Here is a 27,530-nt window from a genome sequence, read left to right on the forward strand (position 1 = left end):
CTGTCCACTTTTCAGTGGGGTGTTAAAATCCCTGCTATAATTGTGTTGCTGTCAATATCTTTCTTGAAGTCCCCCAAGATTTTCTTTATGTATTTGGGTGCTCCTATGTTGGGTGCATATATATTTACAATGTTTATGTCTTCTTGGTGAATTCTTTTCTTGAGTACTATGAAGTGACCTTCTTGGTCTTTTTTTATGGCTCTTTTTTTGAAGACTAAATTGTCTGATATAAGTATTGCTACCCCAGCTTTTTTCTCCCCCTGTTCATTTGCTTGGAATATTTGTTTACAGCCCTTCACTTTCAGTCTATATTCTGATGTGGGTCTCTTGTAGGCAGCAATTGTGTGAGTCAGGCTTTCTTATCCATTTAGCTATTCTATGCCATTTGATTGCAGCATTTAATCCATTTTTGTTTAAGGTTATTATTGATAAGTACTTATTCATTGCCAATTTTTAATACCTGTGTTCCTCTCTCACTGTTTTTCTTCCAGTTCTTAAAGCAAATCTTTTAGCATCTGTTGCAGAGCTGGTTTGGAGGATGTACACTCTCTGAGGCTTCTTTTTTTTCTGGGAAGCATCTTATTTGGCCTTATATCTTGATTGAGAGACTTGCTGGGGAAAGTAGCCTTCGTTGCAGTGATCTGGCTCTCATTACTTGCAATATTTGTTGCCATTCTTTTCTGGCTTGGAGCATTTCCATTGAGAATTCAGCTGCTAGTCTTATCAGGGCTCCCTTGTATGTTACTTCATATTTCCCCTTGATGCCTTTAAAATTCTTTATTTTTCTTGGGATTCTGCCATTTTAATGATGATGCATTTTGAAGTGGGCCTCTTTCAGTGCCTCTTGATTGGGACTGTCTGTGTTTTCTGGATTTGTGTGACTTTTTCTCTTATCAAATTAGGGAATTTTTCCATCATGACTTTTTCAAACAAGTTTTCTATCCCTTGCTCCTCTTCATCTCCTTCTGGTATCACTATTGTATGGATAATATTATTTTTCATGTTGTCCTGCATTTCCCTTAACCTCTTCATTCTTTCTGAGTCTCTTTTTCTTTTCTCACTCATTCTGGGTGGGTTTTTTTTTCTACCTTGTCCTCCAGGTCACTGATCCAATCCTTTGCTTCATCTAGCCTGTTTTTGATTACTTCTACTGTATTCTTCAGTTCAGAAATTGAATATTTTTATTTCCTTTTGGCCCTTGTTGATTGTTTTTATTTCCTTTTTCATGTTGATATAGTTTTCAGTGTGTTGATAGTAGTTTAGCAGTAGTTTTGGTAATTCTCTGTGAGCTCATTGAGATTCCTGATAAAAATTGCTTTGAACTCAATATCTGATATTTGATTTGTCTCTATTTCACTTAGCATTCTTTCTGAGGTTTCCTCCTTTCCTTTCATTTGGGGATTGTTTCTTTGTCTTCCCGTTGTTTGTAGGAGTCTTCTTGTTAGTATCTGCTTCTTAAATTAATCTGTTCTGACTCCCTGGGCTTATGGTGTGAACTTCCATGGTAGAATACCTGTGAGCTTCAGTGGTGCAGTCTCTTTGATCTCCTGAGCTTGCTAGTCTTGGGTTGTCCTTTATGTTGGCTCTGTGTTTGTCTTTGGGTTTTGATTGTTGTTGGATCTTTCTTTGTTGGGCCCTTCCTTACAGCTGGTTATCTGAGGGTCACTCTATCCACCATGTCCTGTATTCTGTTGTGCAGGTCTGGGCAATTTGTGTTGAAGCTGGTTATTCCATGTGTACACAGTTTTGAAGATTTTCACTCACTCTTGTCCAGTTGTTTGCTCTGAGTAATTTCTCCACCGTTTAGTTGTATTTCCAGATGGGTCTTGGGTTGAGTTAGTGTGGCTTCCACTCCCTCCTTCATCTTCTTCTGTTGTTTTTTTGTTGGTGGTTCCTTTGTTTTTGGGTTTCTTCTCCCAGCAGGTATCCTAGTGTTCACAACTTCCACCTACTCTTTTTTTGTGATCATTTGGAGGGTGAAGGCAAAATGGTTTAAGAAATCAGGAGCATATTCTGTGGTATTTAAAGTACCAACCCATAGAGAAGTGATAGGAGACCTTTTATATATGTCTAGTGTTAACCATGATACTTCACCCAACTAACCACGTTTTAGAAAGGGTGGAAATAAGATAAGACTCTTGTTTGGGGGGGTGGGAAGGATTGTGGGTTGGATCTAGAAAGAAGTGAGCTTGTGGGATGTCAAATTATGATGCAAAGTACAGAGTACAGAGTAAAGTACAGAAAATAGGTGTAGTGTATGAGAGAATAGAGTTAGCCACAACAGTAATAAAGTTCAGGAAACAGTGAAGTGGGCTAAGATCCTGGAGGGATGCTGTGTATTATTTACAATTGTATTGAGCAGCAATTGTTTGCAATAGTAATGGATCAACAATCATATGACAGAATCTATGTGATCCGGATAACAAGAATAGGAAGTATAGAACCTACAGTAGTGTGCTAATGGAATACAAGTGAAGTGAAAGACAGTAAACAAACAATACACTATGAAATACAGAACAAGGAAAACCAGTCAAACAATGCAAGTTAACAAGGCAAGTGAAGAAGACTAAACAGAAAGAAGGGAAATACAAAAATACTAATAAAATAAAAGATGTAAGAATAATGAAAAAATAATAATACAAATATACAATAACTTGCAAGTTTCTGGAGTAGCAAAATGAAATTTGTATCACCATCTCAGTTGTTGGGATGACCCCTTTTTGGGTACAACTCTGGTCTTTTCACAGCTCTAGGTTTTATTGTCTCACTTGTGGGAATTAAAAAACAAAGAAGAAGAAGGAAGGAAGAAGAGATGAAAAAGGAAAGAAAGGAAGAAGGAATAAAAAAGAAAGAAGGAAAGAATGGAAGAAGTATTTAAAAAATTACTTTAAATAGAGAGAGAAAAAAAAGCCTCTCTCTGTCTTCAGACAGGCCAAGCCAGTTCTGCTGGTCTTCCTGGCTGCAGCAAGCTGTGGGGGAATTGGTTTCACTTTTCTCTCTTCCTGAGCCTAGCTCACCCAGCCTCCAGCCCAGTTCCTCAGTTGGCTGCAGCACTCCCAGTGCTCTTCTGCACCCAGCCTAGACCTTCAGTCCACCAATTGCACTGTCCTTGAGGTGCACCAGTTAGGGGCAATTCACACCACCCTCTTGCTCTTTGCTGTCCTAGATGCTAAGGATTCACAGCTCCCCTTCTGACTAGTTCAGCCCTCTGACTGAGTTAAGTCATTCTTGGGACTGCTGACTCCCTGAACCCTGTAGTTCTCCTCTGTGGGGGCATCTCCACCTTCCTCTTAGAGAGCCAGTTGGCCCTGCTGTGGCTACCACTGCAGATGCCGGTGCACCCTTCTCCTTCTGCTTTCCCCCTTGGTGCAAGGGCTGGGTGTCTAGTGCCTCCAAATGGTGGGCTCAGGTGCACTCTGTCCCAGGCTTGCGGGTATGGAGGGACAAGCAGCCACTGGTCCTACAGGTTCAGGGGCACTCTCTCCAGGTGCTGCGGTTGTGAGCACTTGGCCTCTGCTACTGGGGCAGGACTGGCAGCAGGGAATCCTGCAGGTTTATGTGCACACTCCCAGGGCCTTTGGGTATAGGCACTGAGCCTTCCATGCCACCATGGGAGCACCCTGCAGCTGGACAGGGGTAGGGATACAAGAGGCCAGGGTGGCTGCTATAGGAGAATTCCCCAAACATCTGCCTAGTGCCTCTTTTTTCACATTTTCTTTTTGAAAAATTTCTCCTGCTCAAGATTGCCACTCCATACATGGGCCTGGCCTCTCACACAGTGCAACTCTCCAACCAGACCAGGAACTATTCCGGTTAGGGTCTGTCATGGCCCAACTATCCACAGCTGGTGACCACAGCCTCAGTGGATGCACATAGGCCCTGTGTGCTTGCCACATCTGTCCTTATTCCCCCACTGTGACTTCAGACAACTAGGTCTCTCTTGGTGCTGCTCAAACATTGTTTGGTAGGGGAGGGAACCATTGGCCCAGCTGTCTCCCAAAAACCCTGTTGCAGACCAAGTGGGTGCCGGACCTGGGGCTGCAGCCACCCTGGTGCCAATGCTGGATCCAGGGGCCTTATTGTCCAGAAGCATTTTTCTTATGGTCTGATTTTTCAATGTCCTCTATAGTTTTTGGTTTCCAATCTTTATATATGCTGAGGTAGTGTTGGCTGTTCACTCTGTTCCTCAGAAAATGGGCTAAGTGTTTCACCCTTGTGCAGGTGGAAGTAGATTCTGCTCCCACCTATCTCACTGCCATCTTCCCCAATTTGTCCCTCATTTCTTTTAATTCTTTTTTTTTTCCTCTTTGCTGATCTGCTTGGATGTTTTTTCTACTTTGTCTTCCAAATCCCTGATTTGTACTCTGGTTCATCTAGCTCACTATGTATTTCTTCCAGAGTATTATTTATCTTAGATATTGCATTTTTTATTTCTAACAGATTCTTCCTATTTTTTTCTATGTCTTTTTTCATGCTGTTGTGTATCCTTATATTCATTACTCTAAACTCTCTATCTGATCAATTTTATGCCTCCATCATTTAGTTCTGCTTATGGCAAATTCTTTGGTTGTCAATTGGAGTCTTTTTCTTTGTCTTCCCATTTTGTTTGATATCTCATATTTGTGTCTATGTAATAGGTATATCTGCACTTATCCAGACTCTGGTGCAGATACCTATGTCAGATGCTGCCTGTGACTAGCCCTGAGCATCTGTTTGCAGCTCTCAGTGATCCACAGCTTGTGGCTCTCTCTTGTGGGCCTAGTTATGTGCAGAAAGAACAAGTCTGTGTGTCAAGGGTGGCTTTTACTAGCACTAGGCCTTGGGTAGGATCAGCTAAATTCTCAAAGCTCCAAGAGATCTGAATGCAAATGCCATCAAGAAGTGAATGTATAAGTAAATTGTAGTATATACACCCAGCAGAACACTTACCTGTGATAAAAAGAAGCAAACTATTCATATGCCCAGCAATGAGGATAAATCTCAACAGTAATGAATAAATAGTAAACAGATAAATAGTAATGTTAAGTCAAAGAAGCCAGACCCCCTCCCAAAGATGAAAACATGAGCACATACTCTATGACTCTATTCATCTGTAACTCTAAAAAAATGTAAGCTAACATGAATTGATAAAGCAGAGAATGGTTGCTTGAAGAGGGAGAGATAGTGGTGGTACAGAGAGATTATAAAGGAACACAAAGAATCATTTTAGAGTGATGAATACATTCACTATCTGGATTGTGTTGGTTATTTCATGGGAATATACATATTTTGAAACTTACCAGATTGTACATTATAAATACATATACTTTATTGTATGTAAACAATACTTTGATAAAGCTCTAAAATATTCAGTCATCTGAGCATAAAAAAAAACAGGCTAAGCTCAGATTTCTCCATTGTTATATCACTCTTTTTTTAATATAAATTTTTTTGTTAATCATTTTATGAAAACAGTTGACAGATTTTCTCAAGTAACAGCCTAGAAGATACAGCATCCATGACAACTTCTTTTAAAAAAATATTTAAGTTGTGACACCATGAAAGTCCTAGAGGAAAACAGTGGCAGGAAAATCTCAGATATTCCACACAGCAATATTTTCACTGATATGTCCCTCAGAGAAATGGAAATAAAGGAAAGAATAAACAAATGACACCTCATCAAAATAAAAAGCTTATGCACGGTCAAAGAAAACAGCATTAAAAAGAAAAAAGAATGGATCATATGGGAAAACATATTTTCCAATGATACCTCAGACAAGGGTTTGATCTGCAAAATATATATAATGAACTTACATGACTCCACTCCAGGAAGACAATCCCATTAAAAAGTGGGCAAAAGACCTGAACAAACACTTCTCCAAGGAGTACATACAGAGGGCCCAGAGACACATGAAAAAGTGCTCAGCATCACTAGCCATCAGAGAGATGCAAATCAAAATCACAATGAGATACCAGTTCACACCAGTCAGAATGGCCATCAAAAACAAAGCAACAAACAAGTGCTGGTGAGGTTATGAAGAAAAGAGTACCCCAATATACTATTGGTATAACTGTAGACTGGTGCAGTCACTATGTAAAATGGTATGGAATTTTCTCAGAAAACTAAAAATGAAACTGTCTTTTTACCTAGCAATTCCATTGCTGGGATTATACCCTAAGAACCCAGAAACACCAATCCAAAAGAACCTATACACCCCAATGTTCATAGCAGCACAATTTAGAATAGCCATGTGCTGGAAACAACCTAAATGCCCATCAGTAAATGAATGGATAAAAAAAAAACTATGATACATTTATACAATGGAATACTACACAACAGAGAAAAAGAAGAAACTCTTACCGTTCATGACAGCATAGATGGAAGTGGAGAACATCATGCTAAATGAAATAAGTCAGGTGGTGAAAGACAAATACCGTATGATGTCACCTATAAGTGGAACCTAATCAACAAAACAAACAAGCAAGCAAAATACAACCAGAGACATTGAACTTAAGAATAATCTGACTGTAGCCTGAGGGGTGGTGTGAGGGGATAATGGGGGGAATGGGGGGAAGGGTTTGCAGGAACAATTATAAAGGACACATGGACAAAACCAAGGGTGGGTAGAATCTGGGGAGGAATGTGGGGCTGCCTGGGATGGGGGAAGAGTGGTGGGGGTAAATGCAGACAACTTTACTTGAACAACAATAAAATAATTAAATAAATAATAAATACGAAAAAGCGATAACTTCAAATCATTGCAAATATGACAACTGTCATAGATTAGCTCAGGGTGCTATTGCAATGTATCTTGAGGGGCCGGATACACTGAATATCTGAAGATGGTATCCCTTGGGACAGCACATCTGTGCTAAGATAAAGAAAAGTCTACTGGGTGTATAGGAGTATGAAAAAAGATGTGCTAATGAGATATTCACCTTCAGTGAGATAAAATCTGCCTTAGAGGAAATGCTGTGAGATCCAGGAAATTCAATTCAAATACTTAAGGGCTTGGCCAAAGCCACACTAGGAAGTGGCAAAACTAGAAAACAATATAAACAGCTGTATTTGACATATTTGATCCTAAAACATCTGCATAATTTAACCATATGATCTAAAAAAGAGAAAAGTCATAATATAGAAAATATGGCTAGATATTTCCAAATATCTTTTTCTAAAACAAACAGAAAAGTCCAATGGTTTGCTAATTTCTTACTGAATGAAATGTAAACACATATTCATGAAATATAAAGTCTGTACCATTTGTTCATTGCCTACTCCTCTACGTGTATTCATGTGTCTCTCTTTTGCATGCTCCTTTTGGCCACACTGTAATGCCCAATTTTCAAGTGCTTTGCTATCTCCCATCTTTGCTAGAATGGCTTCCTCTGCCTGAAAGCTTCTTTCTCTTACCTAGCAGCAACACATTCTTCTGGGTAAGACTGCTCCTTCAAAAATAGCTCAATGAGTGGAGCCTCCTGGCCCAAGTTAGAGGCTATGAGGTTGTGTTCCACCAAACGTGCCCACAGCCCTGTCATTTTTCAAACCTCAAAAAGAAGGAGCAACGAGAGATTTGAAACTTAAGCTCCTGGAAATTACAGTGTTTCATGCTTTGATGAGCAACCCTGAAGTCCCTTGGAGAGTAAGAACATTTTGAAAGAATTGAAATCACAGTTAAGCTGTGGTTTTCAAACATTTTGAACAGTGGAGGCTTTTCTTCCCATTATTACCTGGGATTCTAGCACATAATATAAAGTATGAATTTATGAGTAAAAGTTCAATTTGTAATTTCACATTTTAAGAGTGAGTAATAAGAACAATGAAGCAATTTAGGGAACACAATTTTGGTATGTAAACACATCCAAGTATATGTGCTTTTTAATTAAAATTGTATTAAAATGTTCTAGTGTGTTCTTTTAAAGTCATTCAAACATTTGCTGACTCTGAATCCTGAATCCAACTTAAAAATTACTGCATTAAGTTGGGAGTAGTAGGGCTTTGACTGGACTCAACAGGCATTCAGGGAGTTCATTGGTGTTTCTTGAGTTAAGCCTGGGTCTTTCCAATTCTGAAACCTTGCACTCTTTCCATTGTGTCATCGCTCCCCAGGCTTTGAGAATTTGCCCTAAGGAGTTACAGGCAGACATTTGCACAGTCTGAGCTCTAATTAACATACCTGAAAATGCACTGCCAGAAGTGGGAAGCAGAGGAACCCAATAACTCTGCACTGTGCAAGCTGCTCACTTTCCTGCAAGGCACACCAGATCCTAAGGTATACTGCAACCCTCAAAGAAACACATTCAGTGAGGCTGCAATTAAGTGGGATTGGGAAGCTTAACAATGATAAAAATGGTGAATACTTTTAGAAATGGCCAGTGTCAACTGTATTTGTCAGCTTCCTTCACTTCATTAGAAGCAGAAAGTTCTAAATGGAGTCATTGTGCACAAGCTTAAAGGCAATCTGAGCCAATGCCAAACCACATAAGGATAACAAGCATTTCTACATAGCCACCAGAGCTCTGAAAAGCTCATACATGCTGGCACTGTGGGCTTCAGCCTGTCTAAAAAGGCAAGGCAATTGCATGGTATATTAACTTCACTGAATTTTACAGCTAACATCTGGCCTCAAGAACAGCTGTTGTCAGATTTAATGAAAGACTTCAGTGAAAAATGGTAAAGTCAAAATATTTAAGCCTCTCAGTTTTCACTAAGGCAATTTGTTAATCAGTTGATCTGCATTAGGCTTTAATATTTTCTAGATTCATTTTACTTGAGGTGAGAGTGAACTTCTCAGCATTAGACATCATTCCCTGGACTCATAGCACAGTGTTTTCTGTATGAAGAACACATATTTTTATTGTTAAAAATTATAAACGTTTCTCTTAACATGCCTTGAGTTTTGTTTATCTTGATATTGATTGACACATAATGATTAAAAAATACTGCATGAGTGTAGAATGAACAGCATCTAAGCCTCCTTGTACATCTGAGATTTTGAATAAAATTATATTTAGCATCAATAACAAATTTTACTCATAAGCATGAAAACAGAACTGAAGAACTTTATATTCAATGCATAAAAGTTGCATCTCAAAATTGTTGAGTCAATTTAACAGTCTGTTTCTAATCTGTCAAAAAACAGTATTAAATTAATGTGACTGTGAAGGATGTAAGAAAACCAGGGCTTGCCATCTGATCCTCTATCTGAAGCTTGTTGAATTATTCTAAGCATGTTTGAAATGAATCAAGATGCTCAACATCTGCCTTTCTTATTATGAAAATTCTCTATTATAAACACTTTGAATAAGATTGTGAATTCCTTTAGTCCATGAGTTTGTGTTTCCTGAGCAACTTTGAGCACTCAGCCAGAAACAGAAGGTGCATTCTAAATCTCTCCAGAATCAATCAATGGATATAAAGAAAGAAGCAAATAATTAGGCAGTAGTTACATGTTTTTGCCCTGTCCTAGGTAGAAGCTGATTCAGCAACACTGAAGAACCTTGAAATGCTGTCTTGATTTTCTTGGTTGACATTACAATGGAATGGTGCAGAGGTACTTGCAGGTCCTGGGAGAGAAACATGCATAAATGACCACTTCACTCATCAGAACAAACAAGAAATCCATCAGGCAGCTGCTTTGACTATCAGTCTTCTCACTGTTGGTGTTCACTGACATCAGGGAAATAAAGTAGATCCAGACGGAGAGTTCTTTAAAAGGCCATGGACATTAGAAATAGGACCATTAAGAATAAGTTGGGCCTCCCACCTCACACACATACTCCATATTCTCTCCCCCTTTTCAGCCTTCATAAATGCAGAGTATGTATCTTTATTATAGCTTTTTAGAGTAATCACACTGCTACTGCTTATAGCTCATTTGATATATTAAGCACAATAGGGTGGTTCCATTAATTCTGGAAAATTATTTCTAACTAAAGGCTGGAAAAATTAAAAGCCTATATTGGGAGTAAGGCTAAAAAGACTATATTCTCTCACATTTAATTTACACTCCTACTCAAAGAACTTATTTGATTTGAAACATAAATTATTACACTGTATCTTTGGACTGTGATACCTACTTGAGACTATCTGTTTAGTTTAAAAGTAATAAAACATTCTTAGTTTTCTGAGAAATTTCCATACTGTTTCCAAAAGTGGCAGCATTTGTCTGCATTTCCACCTACAGTTCACCAGGGGCCATTTTCTCCACATCCTCTCTAGCACTTGTTGTTTGTCGATTGGTTTATGATGGCCATTCTCAGTGGTTTGAAGTGGTACCTCATTGTGGTTTTATTTTATTTTTTAAAGTATATTTTATTGTTTATGCTATTACAGTTTTCCCAGGTTTTCCCCTTTATCCCTCCTCTGCCCTGCACCCCCAACTCTCCAGCATTCCTTGACCCCTTAGTTCATGTCCATGGGTTGTACTTATAAGTTCTTTGAGTTCTGTTTCCTATACCATTTTTCACTTCTCCTTGTCTATTTTATGCCTACCAATTAAGCTCCTTTTCTGTACCTTCCCCCCCATTTGTCCCTTCCCCCTCCCCATTGAAAACTCTCCATATGATGTCTATTTCTCTGATTCTGTTCCTGTTCTAGTTGGCTGCTTAGTTTTTGTTATCATTGTTTTTAATTATTTTTAGGTTCATTTGTTGATAGTTGTGAGTTTGTTGTCATTGTACTGTTCATATTTTTTTATCTTCCTCAATTTCTTAGGTAAGTCCCTTTAACATTTCATATAATAAGGGCTTGGTGATGATGAATTCCTCTAACTTGACCTTATCTGGAAAGCACTTTTTCTACCCTTTTTTCTATCCATTCTAAAGGGTAGCTTTGCTGGATAGAGTAGTTTTGGGTATAGGTCCTTGCCTTTCATCTTCAAATACTTCTTTCCAGTCCCTTCTTGCCTGTAAGGTTTCTTTTGAGAAATCAGCTGATAGTCTTATGGGCACTCCTTTGTAGGTAACTCTCTCCTTTCCTCTTGCTGCTTTTTAAGATTCTCTCTTTATCTTCAATCTTGGGTGACCTAATGATGATGTGCCTTGGTGTGTTCTTCTTTGGGTCCAAGTTGTTTGGGACTGTCTGGGCTTCCTGGACCTCCCAGAAGTCTATTTTCTTCACCATATTGGGGAAGTTTTCTTTCATCATTTTTTCAAACAAGTTTTCAGTTTCTTGCTGTTGTTCTTCTCCTTCTGGCACCCCTATCATTCAGATATTGGAAGCTTTAAAGTTGTCCCAGAGGTTCCTAAGCTTCTCTTCATTTTTTTGCATTCTTGTTTCTTCATTCTCATCCTGTTGGATGATTATTTCTTCCCTTTGTTCCAAATTGTTGATTTGAGTCCTGGTTTCCTTCCTGTCACTGTTGGTTCCCTGAATATTTTGCTTTATTTCACTTTGGGCATCTTCCATTTGCTCTTTCATTGCATAAGCAAGCTCAATCAGTTCTGTGAGCATTTTGACTACCAGGGCTTTGAACTCTCCATCAGATGGGTTGGCTATCTCCTCATCGCTTAGCTCTCTTTCTGAAGTTTTGCTCTGTTCTTTCATTTGGGCCCTATTTCTTTGTCTCAGCACACCTGTTAAGTTGTAAGGGGTGGAGCCTTAGGTATTCACCAGGGCAGGGCAACCCTCCTTGCTGTGCTATGGCACTGCCTGTGGGGGAGGGGCCAGAGAGGGAACAATGCAGTTCCTCTACTCACCTCTATCCCCAGTTGCCAACAAACTCCTGTGTTAGACTGGGAGTTTCTCCCACCACAGCAACCGCCTAGTCCACAGTCAGCTCTGGGTCTCAGTTTCCTGTTCAGCCAGCCCCACCCACACAGTCTGCTGCTTCACTTCAGGTTCTCTCCGTACACCACCTTACCAGTCTGGTTGGTCTGGTTGACTGTTTCTTTAATTCCTTGGTTGTCAGAGTTTCATGCAGTTTGATTTTTTTGGTACTTCTGGTAGCTTATTGATTTTAGATTGGTTGTTATCCTCCTTTTGGTTGTGTGAGGAAGTGAAGGGTCTCTACCTACACCTCCATCTTAGACAGAACTTCCTTGTGGTTTTAATTTGCACCTCTCTGATGGCTACTGATGCTGAGCATCTTTCCATATGTCTCTGGGCCCTTTGTATGTCCTTCTTAGAGAAGTGTCTGTTCAAGTCCTTTGCCCATTTTTAACTGGGTTGTTTGTCTTCCTGGACTGGAGTCATGTGACTTATCTATATATTTTGTAGATCAAACCTTGTCTGAGGTATCATTGGCAAATATGTTTTCCCATATGGTTGATTCCCTCTTCATTTTAATGCTGATTTTTTTTTGGCTGAACAGAAGCTTTTTATTTTGAAGAGATCCCATTTGTTTATTCTTTTCTTTATGTCCCTTTCTCTGGGGTACATATTGGTGAAAATATTGCTGCATAGAATATCTGAGATTTTTCCACCTATGTTCTCCTCTAGGATTTTTATGTTGTCATGACTTATACTTAAGTCTTTTATCCACCTTGAATTTATTTTACCTACATCTCCATCTTGGCCAGAACCTCTCTGTTTGGCCTTAAAATCATGCTTGAGAATTTTCTTTATTGAGTATATTGGCATCAAAACCTGTCAATTCTTTTTTTCTATAAAAATATCTAACATTATTTTTGAAAAATATTTTTCTTGGGCTTAGCTTCTGGATTTAAGATTTTCTGGGTTTAATTTATTTGCTTGCTTATGAGTTTTCCCAGTAAAATTAAAATTTTACTTCACTGTGTTCCAGTTTCCATTTTGGTTTTGAGAAATCTATTATCACTCTGAAGTATCTTTGAAGGCAAGCCATCTCTTATTTGTTACTTCCTTTATATCACTGCCTTACCACTGATGTTTCCCAGTGCTAATGTTATATATATTACTGTACATATCATTGGTTTATCTTTTTTAGATATTTAAATTCTTGCATCTGTTCTTTTGAGAATTTTTCATTATTTTTCTTCAAATATGTCTTTTGCTTCATTTTTCTCTCTTCTCCTGAAACTCCAAATAAGTATAAATTAGATCTTTTCATTCTATCCTTCATGTTTTTTATATCTTTAATCCTTTATTTTTTTTTTCATTACATTCTAGGTAAATGCTTTAGTTCAGTCTTCTAATTTACTATTTAATTTTAGCTTTTCCTGATCTTTTTATTATTAATTTTTCATTTTTTAAAAGATTTTATTTATTTATTTTTAGAGAGGGAAGGGAGGGAGAAAGAGAGAGAGAGGGAAACATCCATGTGCGGTTGCTGGGGGCCATGGCATGTGCCCTGACTGGGAATCGAACCTGCAACACTTTGGTTGGCAGCCCGCGCTCAATCCACTGAGCTACGCCAGCCAGGGCTTTGCCTGATCTTTATTCAGACATATACATTGGGTTTTAAAATTTCCATCAATATACTTTTTTTTCCTAGAAGTTTTAATTCCTGTTTAAAGTCTGCTTTATATTTATAAGAAATTATTCTGCCCATATTTGCAAACTTGTAATATATTCTGCTTATTTCAACTTTGCAGACATAATTGCTTTGTTTCTATCTAAATCTTCACATAGAGTTTTCAACTCTGCTATTTCCCATGCAGAGGTATTGTTTCTTCATCTTTTAATCATTTTAAAAGTGTGAGTTGCTAATTTTCTTAGTAATTGTGGGTTTGTTTGTGGAAAAATTTTAAGAACTGGGACAAAGTTAGATACTTGTGAGTAGGATTATTGCTTTTCTCTGCCAGATGACAACCAGTCTAAGGCTATTAAACAATTCCATTTTAATTTTTTGGCTATTTCTATGCTATGAAATTTGGGCAGCAAATCCACACAAGATTTAGCTTGTAAATATAATTTATCAGTCTTTTCTCCCTTTTTACTCAGTGTTAATATTTGAGTCAGACTATTTTATTTTATTTTTATTTTATTTTTTACCATTTTCTGGTAGGAAGGTGGGTAAGAGTTTATTTCTAGGTCACACTCATACTTAAGTCATTTCCTCTTGGTGGTTTTACTTCATGGGTGGAGGCCTTCCTCAGAAGAGACTGGTGCTTTTTCATTCTGGCTTCCACACTTCACAGGATTGTAAAAAGCTTAAGTGGTCAGATTTTGAAAATCTTCTCAAAGTAAAAACATTGCCTAAAATGAAGCTGGTTATGTCTGACTTTCTAGATTTTCATTTTAACTTACATTTTAGCCCAAATATTCATTATATTCTTGATAACTCACCAAATCAATCATTCCACAAATATATGCCTACTGCTGTTCTAAGTTTTGGGGATAAATAATTATAAATGAACAGACAACAGTTTTTTTTTCCCTGAAGGATTTTATATTACAATAATTGAATGGTTGTTTCAGTTTGATTAAAAAATATTTCATCCAGCTTCTCTGTTTATTTTCAGTGGGTTTATCTAGGTACCTAGCCTGACGTATACTAAAACCAGAATGTCTTTTTCAATCAAGACTTAGAAAAAGGAGGATAATAACAGTTTCAGGACATTTTAGGGACTTTTTTCTTTCTTTCTTTTTTTTTTTTTTTTTGCTTATTTGTTTTAGGTACCTTGGATTCAACACTCTGAAATGAGCTCAAGATTGAGAAATAAGAACACTAGATGTTCACTAGATGCATTCTGTATCTTAGTGAGTGAAAATCTCAGACTTTAATTTTCTTCTGTGGTTAAATAGATTTATTATATTTCCACTAAGGCTTACCTGAGGGAAGCGCATACTATGTAAGCACATTATGAACACTATTCTTCCCTCAAGGGTTTATTATATTTTTATTAATTATTTTTATTAATTATTTTATTGTTTTTCAAGTACAGTTGTCTCCATTTTCCCACCACCAATACCTCACCCCTGCCATTCCCACCTCCCATCCTCAATCCTGCCTCTGTTTGGTGTTGTCCATGTGCTCTTTATACATGATGCTGAAAACTGTCCAGCCTTTTCCCCACTTTCTCCACTCCCACCTCCCTTCTGGTTACTGTCAGTTTGCTCTTAATTTCACTGTCTCTGGTTATATTTTGCTTGCTTATTTACTTTGTTGATTATGTTCCACTTATAGGAGAGATCATATGGTATTTGTCATTCACTATCTGGCTTATTACACTTAGCATAATGCTCTCTACTTCCATCCATGCTGATGAAAAAGGAAGTAGCCCCTTCTTTCTTCCTGCTGTGTATTATTCCACTGTGTTAAGGTACCACAGTTTTTTGAGCCATTCATTTACTGATGGGCACTTAGGTTGCTTCCAGCACTTGGCTATTGTATATTGTGCTGTTATGACATTTGGAGTGAAGAGGTTCATTTGAATTGGTGTTTCAGGGTTCTTAGGGTATAATCCCAGCAATAGCATATATTACAAATATAGAATAAATATTTCAAAAATTTATATGGAGCCAAAAATGACCCTAAATAGCCATAGAATTTTGAGAAAGAAGAACAAAGTAGCAGGGATCATGACGCCTGATAGCACACTGTATTACAAGGCCACTGAGGGCAAAACATCCTGGTACTGGCATAAGAACAACACATATAGGAAAGGAACCGAACAGAGAGCCCAGAAGTAAATTCAAATCTCTATCAATTAATATTTGACAAAGAGGAAAGAAACATAAAATGGAGTAAATATACCCTCTTCGTCAAATGGTATTGAGGGATCTGGACAACTACATGCAGGAAAAAATGACACTCGGTCATCAACTCAACCATACAAAAAATGAATTCAGGTGGACAAAAGACTTAAATATAAGTCATGACAACATAAAAATCCTAGAGGAGAACATAGGTGGAAAAATCTCAGATATTCTATGCAGCAATATTTTCACCAATATGTACCCCAGAGAAAGGGACATAAAGAAAAGAATAAACAAATGGGATCTCTTCAAAATAAAAAGCTTCTGTTCAGCCAAAAAAAAAATCAGCATTAAAATGAAGAGGGAATCAACCATATGGGAAAACATATTTGCCAATGATACCTCAGACAAGGTTTGATCTACAAAATATATAGATAAGTCACATGACTCCAGTCCAGGAAGACAAACAACCCAGTTAAAAATGGGCAAAGGACTTGAACAGACACTTCTCTAAGAAGGACATACAAAGGGCCCAGAGACATATGGAAAGATGCTCAGCATCAGTAGCCATCAGAGAGGTGCAAATTAAAACCACAAGGAAGTTCTGTCTAAGATGGAGGTGTAGGTAGAGACCCTTCACTTCCTCACACAACCAAAAGGAGGATAACAACCAATCTAAAATCAATAAGCTACCAGAAGTACCAAAAAATCAAACTGCATGAAACTCTGACAACCAAGGAATTAAAGAAACAGTCAACCAGACCAACCAGACTGGTAAGGTGGTGTACGGAGAGAACCTGAAGTGAAGCAGCAGACTGTGTGGGTGGGGCTGGCTGAACAGGAAACTGAGACCCAGAGCTGACTGTGGACTAGGCGGTTGCTGTGGTGGGAGAAACTCCCAGTCTAACACAGGAGTTTGTTGGCAACTGGGGGATAGAGGTGAGTAGAGGAACTGCATTGTTCCCTCTCTGGCCCCTCCCCCACAGGCAGTGCCATAGCACAGCAAGGAGGGTTGCCCTGCCCTGGTGAATACCTAAGGCTCCACCCCTTACAACTTAACAGGTGTGCTGAGACAAAGAAATAGGGCCCAAATGAAAGAACAGAGCAAAACTTCAGAAAGAGAGCTAAGCGATGAGGAGATAGCCAACCCATCTGATGGAGAGTTCAAAGCCCTGGTAGTCAAAATGCTCACAGAACTGATTGAGCTTGCTTATGCAATGAAAGAGCAAATGGAAGATGCCCAAAGTGAAATAAAGCAAAATATTCAGGGAACCAACAGTGACAGGAAGGAAACCAGGACTCAAATCAACAATTTGGAACAAAGGGAAGAAATAATCATCCAACAGGATGAGAATGAAGAAACAAGAATGCAAAAAAAATGAAGAGAAGCTTAGGAACCTCTGGGACAACTTTAAAGCTTCCAATATCTGAATGATAGGGGTGCCAGAAGGAGAAGAACAACAGCAAGAAACTGAAAACTTGTTTGAAAAAAAATGATGAAAGAAAACTTCCCCAATATGGTGAAGAAAATAGACTTCTGGGAGGTCCAGGAAGCCCAGACAGTCCCAAACAACTTGGACCCAAAGAAGAACACACCAAGGCACATCATCATTAGGTCACCCAAGATTGAAGATAAAGAGAGAATCTTAAAAGCAGCAAGAGGAAAGGAGAGAGTTACCTACAAAGGAGTGCCCATAAGACTATCAGCTGATTTCTCAAAAGAAACCTTACAGGCAAGAAGGGACTGGAAAGAAGTATTTGAAGATGAAAGGCAAGGACCTATACCCAAAACTACTCTATCCAGCAAAGCTACCCTTTAGAATGGATAGAAAAAGGGTAGAAAAAGTGCTTTCCAGATAAGGTCAAGTTAGAGGAATTCATCATCACCAAGCCCTTATTATATGAAATGTTAAAGGGACTTACCTAAGAAATTGAGGAAGATAAAAAAATATGAACAGTACAATGACAACAAACTCACAACTATCAACAAATGAACCTAAAAATAATTAAAAACAATGATAACAAAAACTAAGCAGCCAACTAGAACAGGAACAGAATCAGAGAAATAGACATCATATGGAGAGTTTTCAATGGGGGAGGGGGAAAGGGACAAATGGGGGGAAGGTACAGAAAAGGAGCTTAATTGGTAGGCATAAAATAGACAAGGAGAAGTGAAAAATGGTATAGGAAACAGAACTCAAAGAACTTATAAGTACAACCCATGGACATGAACTAAGGGGTCAAGGAATGCTGGAGAGTTGGGGGTGCAGGGCAGAGGAGGGATAAAGGGGAAAACCTGGGAAAACTGTAATAGCATAAACAATAAAATATACTTAAAAATACCAAATAAATGAAATTCCCAGGTTTGGAATGCCAGAAAAAACAAAAGGCAAAAATAGTAATACAGATCTGGGTAACATTTAATGATGATTTATTAAATAAACATAAAATAATTACCTGAGATAAAGAAATATAACATGTACCACAACTATAGCATACAATTTGGGATGAAGTTCAATAGAGATAAGGTGTTTTAAGACCCTCATATTTCTGGGAAAAGAATAAATATAATAATGGAGGTTAATGTTGATATGTTAGTAGGCATGTTATAATTCATTAGGTAAACAGTAAAAACTAAATGTACACTCTCCAAACTGGAGGCAGAAAATATTGATTTTAAAGAACAAATCTTCCCATAGTCTAAAACTGAATAAGATTAACACATAACAGCTGAGACAAACAGAAAACAAATAATTAGGTAATAACTAAAAATCCCAACACAGTTAATTAGACATTACAACAAATGAAAATAGTCTAGTTAAATTAAAACGTTAACATTGTCAGGCTAGATTTTTTAAATCCACCTCGATGAGCTATGTGTTTATAAAAGGAAGATTCACAGTAATAAGGACAGGAAAGACTATAATAAAGGGATGGAAAATATGCATCTGGAAATATTAATAATAACAGAAGACAACATACACAGTTTGGCACAAATTACACCCCTTTTATTATAAAATATTTTATTAAAAATTAGAAGCATGTTAGTCTGTAACATAACAATATCACACTGAAGAATACCATATGACATTTTAGATGAAGTCTTCAAATTAAAACAATAAATTATTACACCCGTATTGTTACCCTACCAATCAGTCAAGCAAGCCATACTTCTACTGAACCCTGTATGTTAATAATATACAAAGTAGATTTTAAGGTAAAAATATGCCCTATCCATAAGTGAATCTCAAATTAGAAATGACTCAATTTACTATCAAGATAAAACAATTGTATATGTGTTTGCACTAAATAACATAGTCCTGCTTTAGAAGCTATAGAGCTGTAGTGATGTTGCCAGAAAGGACAGAGTGATGGCAATCCACAGACCTTTATAGCAAATAGTCACTTCTAGGAAAAAAATTAAAACAAACAAAAAAACCTATCCTGAGTAAAATCAGCTGTAAACTATTTTTAGTTGACAAAAATATATGTATAGAGTTGACAAGTATATACAAGTACAGTTGAAAAGAAATTTATTGACAGGTAAATAAATTTGCAGCAGGTTATGCAATGGACTACTATAGAGTAGTGAAAATGAATCAACTACAGCTTCATAAATCAACATAAAAGAACCACAAAAACATAATGATAAAATTATCAAGTAAAAGAAAGTATATGTAGTATAATTCCACTTGTATAAGTTTTAGAAACATCCTAAACTGGGCTGTATATTGTTTGGATATATTAAAATGTCATAAAGTCCTAAAGAACAGCACAGCAATTATTATTACAAAAGCCAAGATAGAGATTACATTTGGTGGAAAGGTAAGGGTGAAGAAAGTGTGTATCTAAGAAAATGGCACAATCTATTTCTTACATGGGTGTTGAATTCTGAGGTATTTTCTGTATTATTCTTTTAGCAAACTACTTAAATATATGTACATGAAATGGAAGTATACAGGTCAATAAATAAAACCAAAATTTTCTGTATACCCACACCAGAACAATAATAACTGGCTATCCTATTGAAAAAGGATAAAAAGCAAAAAATACACAAAATTTAGAATGGAAAGTTGCTAACTTCTCCTCAAAAGTAACCCTATTCAAACTTCCAACACTATCTGACCTGCCTGTTTGAAGTTACATAGTATATATACACCTTTATTTTTGTCTGGTTGTTTTTCATCAATATTTGTTTATTAAATGGACCCATGTCATTTCATGTAGTTTGTTCCCTCCCTAATTTATAATTTTAAAATTGTACCTATATATTTATATATATTTTGTTCATATGCTTTATTTTCACAATAAAACAAATGAGAATAAAGCTTTGAAAGTTCAGATTCAGTATGTAGATAGTTGCTATTACTCTTTTCAGTTCTCTTAAAGTTGTCAATCCTGAATATCCACATATTTTGGTTATTAAACATTTCCAGAAAGACTGGAATTAAAGTCACTTTTCAAACACTTCAGTCTTTGTATTTTTTCTGCCAAGTCCAGATCAACAGATACGGACTCTGTCAAGTAAGTTCACCTAAAATGTTTATGATACCAAAACTAAAATAGCAAAAACAAAGAAATGTTCATTCAGCCAGATTCTCCCAGAAAATCTGCTTCTGACAAAGTTATGCAGCAGATAAGCTGCCTTAGGTACATGACTCTTACCAGCACTAACCCTCTTCACACACAAGTATACCTGCTTTCCCTTTTTCCCTATCTTCATCCTTTTGATCTATAAGACCCAACACTGCACTATACTTAATCCAGATTTCTCTTTGTGTGATGACAAGGAGACTGATACAACAATTCACAGTGAAATATGAAAAATGAGAAATTATTGATATTTCTAGAGGCTGTCTACATTTTGCAAGGGCTATGGTAACAAAAATTTCAACCACAGTGATAGACTATTGGAGATGTTGAATGCCTTTTACACTACATCATGTGGGCATTACCCTAATTTGCTTCCAGTGAACAGACCTCAGGCCCTGTACCCTGGGAGGCTTTGTCTATTCTAATCAAGGAGACTTATGATATCAGGAAGAAGGCTTTATTTTTATCCCTATGGTTTCCAAGCCAGAAATCACACTTAAGAGATGATCTACACAACAGAAAAAAAAATCTTTCTGACCTGCTGTCACTGAAAAAAGCAAGAAACCAACCCCAGTAGAGGCCATGATAGAAAACTGCCAAGCACTTCCTACTTTTCCTGTCTGAGCACTGCCTACAAACTCCTGAATGTATAGTTGTGTCTGAGCAAGAAGGTTTATTGGTCTAATGGAAAACAGGCTTAGGGATAGCTGCCTGAAGTGAGACCTGGGCCTGCTTCTGATGGTACCTGAAGCTGTTTCCATGAAGATGTTGCTTTCATTCATTGCATTGCTTTTGAAGGTGATATTCACCTTTCCATCTAGGGGAACCAAACTTGTTGATTATCCTCAAAGAATGTATACATACCTGTTTTCTTGGAATCACGTTGATTTTGCAGTTTTCCTGAATTTTTCATTTCCTAACAAGGTGTTATTATTAGTAGTATTTGTATTAAAGTGTTATGGGACAGGTTGTATAAACTTTTTTTTAAATAAGAAAGGGGAAATGAGGGATAAAGAGATAGAGAGAAACCTTGATTTGAGAGAGAAACACAGACCTCTGGTCTCTTGCATATGTCCTGACCAGGGACCGAATCCACAACCTTGGCATGTGCTCTGATCAGGAATCCAACTGGTGACCTTTTACTTTGCAGAACAATGCCCAACAAATTCAGCCACACCAGTCATGGCAGGATATATCTCTTTTTATCCATAGCTTCTGCTATAGTTCCATCTAGGAATGGGGAGAGGTTCATAATCAGTAATCAGATTTTTCAGTTTATCAACTAGTTAGAGCAGAAAGATAACCCACTCTCTTGCCTCAAGTCTTCCTGTATAAAAGACTTCTTTTGTGAGACAGCACGGCTGACAAATTAGTCTTCCTGGACACCAGTAGCTAGAGACAACTTACTCCTTCCAACCTCTCATGATATGACAATAGAAGCATTCTGGCCATCTGGTATACCAATTTGTGATACCTTGGCCTGTACTATAGACTGTGAGGTAGAGCAAGTGATCAGACAACTAATCAGATATTATAGTTAATAAGTGGTTGAAATGGGGCTTAAACCTAGATGTATTTGACCCCAAAACCAATGTTCTTAAGCATACTACCAACTATCCTTTCACATTCACTAAAGACTGTGGTAAAGACTCAACCTCTCTTACCTATACATGTTTCTTTCTTCTCTGGGCAATTCCAAGTCCAATAGTCAGTTGCACCATCACTTCAAGTTCATAGCTCTATACCAACTGATATACTTGAGTTGTTGAAAGCTCTTAGGAGACGTCTTACTCAATTTCACCTTCCCCCCTTTCCCTGATCAGTTAGTTCAGTGAGGAATTTTATTTCATTTCTTCCCCTTTTATCAAAAAGGGCTTTACTTTTTACTCTTATAGATTTGCTTCTTCTGTTTTCTCAAATTATTTTTTTCTTTACAGTAGACATCTCATATTCACTTTTCCCTTTTATATGATATTCTTATTCCAATTCCATCTATATTAAGCTTTATTGAGCCTTGGTTGGTATGGCTCAGCGGATTGAGTGCTGGCCTATGAACCAAAGGGTTGCCAGTTCAATTCTGCTGGGGCACATTCATAGGTTGAGGTCCAGGTCTTGGGTTGGGGGATGCATGAGAAGAAACCACACATTAATGTTTCTCTCCCTTTCTTTCTTCTTCCCTTCCCTGATTGCTAAAAATAAATAAATAAATTCTTTAAAAAAACATTATTGATCTGTCATGGTTATTGACCCTGCTTTTTCTGCAATTTTACTCCCACTGATCCAATAAAATTTCTTTTTATACTTGTTCAAGTATAGTTGTCACCATTTTCACCCCACCATGGCATCCCCATCTCCTGCCCTCAGACCTACCACCATTGGCTTTGTCCATGTGTCCTTTATACATGTTCCCTGATAGACCTTCCCTTATTTTACCCAATTATTCCTCCCCTCCCCCTGGTTACTGTCAATTTGTTATTTATTTCAATGCGTTTCTGGTTATATTTTGCTTGCTTGTTTGTTTGTCAATTAGGTTCCACTTAGTGGTGAGATTATATGGTATTTGTCTCACCACCTGGTTTATTTAATTTAGCATAATGATCTACAGTTCCATCCATGCTGTTGCACAAGGTAAGAGCTCCTTCTTCCTGCTGTGTATTATAAAATTTAAATGTACCATAGTTTTTTGAAACACTTATTTACTGGTGGGCATTTTTGTTCCTTCCAGCACTTGACTATTATAAATTGGGCTGATATGAACATTGGGTCACACAGATTATTTGGAATTGTTGTTTCAGGATTTCTAGGGTATAATTGCAGCAGTGGGACTTCCAAGTCAAAAAGGAGTTACATTTTTAGTTTTTTTTTAGGTAATCCTAAACTGTTTTCCACAGTGGCTACACTAGTCTACATTCCCACCAACAGTGCACTATGGTTCCCTTTTACCCACAACCTCACCACCACTTGTTATTTGTTGATTTGTTTATGATGGCCATTATCACTGGTGTGAAGTGGTATTTCACTGTGGTTTTAATTTACATCTCTCTGATGGCTAGTGATGCTGAGCATCCTTTCATATGTCTTTGGGCCCTCTGTAGGTCCTCCTTGGAGAACTGTCTGTTCACATCCTTTGCACATTTTTTAATAGGTTATTTGTCTTCCTAGGGTGGAATTGTGTGAGTTCTTTATATATTTTGGAGACAAAACCTTTGTCCAAGGTATGATTTGGAAATATATTTTCCCATACAGTCAGTTCACTTTTTATTTACTGCTGTTTTCCTTAGCCATCTAGACGCTTTTTATTTTGTTGAGTTCTCATTTGTTTATTCTTTCCTTTATGTTCCTTGCTCTAGGGGACATATTGATGAAAATATTGCTGTGTAGAATATCTGAGATTTTTCTGTCTATATTCTCCTCAAGGACTTTTATGGTGTTGTGACTTATAACATTTCAAAAATTTATTTGGAACCATAAATGACCTTGGATAGCAGCCACAATTTTGAGAAAGAACAACAAAGGAGAAAGGATCATGATATCTGACATCAAACTATATTACAAGGCTACAATAATCAAACCAGACTGCTGTTGCCATAAGAAGAGACACATAGATGAGTGGAAGGGAATAGAGAGCCCATAAATAAACCCAAGTCTCTATGGTTAATTAATATTCAACAAAGGGGGCAGAAGGATCAAATGGAGTACCAAAAAGCCTCTTCAACAAATGGTGTTGGAAGATCTGGACAGCTATACCTAAAAAAAGTGAAATTTGATCATCAATTTACACCACACACAAAAATAAATTCAAGGTGAATAAAAGAGTTAACTTTTCAGTTTTCTTCAAACGTCATAGTATACTCTCCCCTTTTCTTACCCCTTTGTTCCCCTTGTCCTTTCATGTTTTATTTATGTTTACAATTTTGTTCTTTCCCTTTATTCACCTTGGTTCTCTACCTACTCTTTTCAATTCTCCTCCTTATTACCACTCATGGGAAAATAACATTTTCCCTTCTTTTAGTTATCTCATAGTCCCTTTTTCATAGCCTATAATATCTGTAATGTCTCTTCAACTATATTAATCTTCGTTCAATTGTTATTGAGATTACTGATGTGATAGGGGGTTCTTTGTGTAGGTATAGATATGGCTGTCTGGTAATACTGCTTTGTTACCAAACACCTGTACAGCAGCATAAAAGACAAGGTGAGAGTTGTGACTACCAGTAAGCCTGCTGGAGGAGAGAATCCAACAAAGAAGCCACCAACAAGTGAAGCCCAAGGATAATAAGAGAGGCCACACAATGGAGGAAAGGGTAACCCTAGATCATCCAGACAAAGATATCAAAGAGACTGCACCACTGAGTCCCATAGAACTCCTCTCACAGAAGTCCACCCAGGAAGACAGGCAGGCAAAGCAGAAGATCCTGAGAAATGGAAAAAAATAAGATCACCGAAAATGGTGAGACAAAGAAAGAAACTTCAATAAAAAGGAATGGAGGAATACCTAAAAAAAAAGCTAAATGAAATTGAGGCAAGTTATATATCAGATATAGAATTTTTTAAAAAAACATGGTCATAAGGATGCTCAAGGAACTCAGTGACAACTAAGGAACTCAGTGGGAACTACACCAGCATGAAAAAAAGCAAATAGAAATCATTAACAAGAACCAGGAAGAAATGAAGAATATGATACCTGAAATAAAAAATACACTAGAAGGAATTACAAGCAAGCTGGATGAAGCAGAGGGCCTAATTACTGAGCTGAAAGACAAGGTAGAAGAATACCCACTTATAGCAACAAAATGAAAAAAGTCTCAAAAAGTATGTGGATAGATTAACAGAACTACTGGACAATGTGAAAAGAAACAACATTCACATCATAAGAATACCAGAAGGATAATAAAAGTAGCATGGAATAGAAAACTTGTTTTAGAAAATAAAGTCACAGAACACTTCCTTAACTTGGAGAAGGTAAAAGCCATGCAAGTACAGTAAGCATAGAGGGTTCCAATCATGATGAACCCAAAGAGCCCTACTCCAAGAAACATCACAAATAAATTGCCAAATTTTAAAGATAAAGAAAATTGTAAAGGCAGCAAAAGAGAAACAGAAAGTAACATACAAGGAAGCTCCAATAAGGCTAGCAGCTGACTTGTCAATAGAAACACTACAAGCCAGAAGGGAATGGCAGGAAATATTCAACTTAGTGAAAAGCAAAGGCTTGCAACCAAGAACACTGAATCCAAAGGCTCTCAATTAAAATGGAAGGTGACCAACCACAGGAGGAATTCTGCCCTGCTTTATGGGGCTTAAGCCAGACTGCTGAGTGCAAAGTGAAGGAGACAACTATAGACAGCAGATCCTGGCAGTCTAAAAGCAGGCTGCCTAAGGTCAGAAGGGGTCAACATCTGACATGACCAGTGGTGGTCCAGAAAGAAAAAAAAAACAGAGGTAAATACAAAATGCTACTGAGATGAAATCCACTGTGGTCTTCTCCATGATTAGTGATATTTTCTTTCCTGTATAGCTTTTTAACATTCTTTTTTTTTGTACAGCAAGTTTGTGCACATTAAGTCACTAGAATTTATAGTATAGTTTATTTCACTCCTTTCTTATAATAGATTTAATCTCTTTATACTCTTAGTAATACTGGTTCATTTGCTGTTGATACTGACTTTGCAGAGGGGATATATTTATGGATGTGGCTTTGTTTACTGGCAGTAGTTTTCCTCTGGTAGCACCTGCACAAGACATAGTAGGTGGAGTGACCCTCAGTCAGCCAGCTGAAGGGAAGGACCCACCAAGGAATGACCCAACAACAATCAAAATCCAAATACATCCATAGAGTCAACATAAACAGCATCCCAAGAGCACCAAGTTCAGGAGATCAGGGAGACTACCCCACTGAATCCCTCAGTTTCACACCACAGTAGAACTTCACACCACAAACTCAGGGAGTCAGAACAGATCAATTTAAGAAGCAGAGGCTAACAAGAAGATGCTCACAAACAATGGCAAGACAAAGAAACAATCGCCAAATGAAAGAAAGGGAGTAATCCTCATAAAGTATGCTAAATGAAATACAGGCAAGTCAACTATTAGATATAGAGTTCAAAGCAATGGTTATAAGGAAATTTAATTAGCTCAATGTGAATTAGAAAAATCTACAGGGAACTACAATGAACACACTGCAAATTATATCACTGTGAAAAAAGAAATAGAAATTATCAGCAAGTCAAGAGGAATGAATAATATAATTTCTGAAGAACACAATAGAAGTCAAAAGCAGGCTAGATAAAACAGAGGATCTAATAAGCAAGCTTGAGAACAAGGTAGAAAAAAAACAGAAAGAGCTAGAAAAATAAAAGAGACTCAGTAAGAATAAAGAGTTGTTAAGGAAACATGATAACATGCAACAAAATAATATCTGCATAATAGAGATACCAGAAGGAGAAGAAGAACAACAAGATACAGAAAATCTTTTTGAAAAAGTTGTGATGGAAAACTTCCCTAATTTGATGAGAGAAAAATTCACACAAATCCAGGAAGCACAGAGAGTCCCAATCAAGAGGAACCCAAAGGGGCTAACTTCAAGACACATCGTAATTAAAATGGCAAAATTCTAAGACAAAGAGAGAATCTTAAAGGCAGCAAGAAGCAGGAAGAGATATATAAGGGAGCCTCAAAAGGACCAGCAGATGACTTGTCAATGGAAATGCTTCAAGACAGAAGGGACTGGCAAGAAATATTCAAAAGGCCTACTGTCAAGGCTTTCTATCCAGTAAGGCTCTCAATTACAATGGAAGGTGAGATAAGGATTTTCCAAGACAAAAGCAGGAACAAAAAATACACCTACACCAAACCAGCACTGCAAGATATGCTAAAGGGACTGCTATGAAATTGTGAAGGAAAAGAGTAGGTAAAATAGGAAGACAGGTATGAAGGAAGTAAAATGTCAATGAATAAGTACCTATAAATAATAACTTTAAATGTAAATGAATTAAATACTGTGACAAAAATATATAGAGTAGCTGAATGGATAAGAAATCAAGACCCACAAATATGCTGCTTGAAAGAGACCCAGCTCAGAACAAAAGATCTACATGGATTAAAAGTGAAAGCAAACAAAATATAACCGGAGACACTGACATTGAGAACAATCTAGGAGAGGGAAGATGCTGGCTTTACTCTAGGCAGCATTTTTCTGGGCTTCTGTGAAGAGGGGGGAAACTCGCGGATCCGTGGAGAGGCAGAGCAAGTGGGCTGGGTTGCCGAATCACTTTTGAAAGCAGGACATCAGAAATTATTGCACTCACTGGAAAACCAGACGGTAAAGAGTCTGATACAGGACAAAAGGGGCCCAGGGATCAGCGCGGGGTCTGGGGGTGTGCAGACCCCAGGCCCG

Source organism: Phyllostomus hastatus, unplaced genomic scaffold, assembly GCF_019186645.2.
Source record: "Phyllostomus hastatus isolate PE091 unplaced genomic scaffold, TTU_PhHast_1.1 phas_scaffold_78, whole genome shotgun sequence".
In the NCBI taxonomy this organism is placed as follows: Eukaryota; Metazoa; Chordata; class Mammalia; order Chiroptera; family Phyllostomidae; genus Phyllostomus; species Phyllostomus hastatus.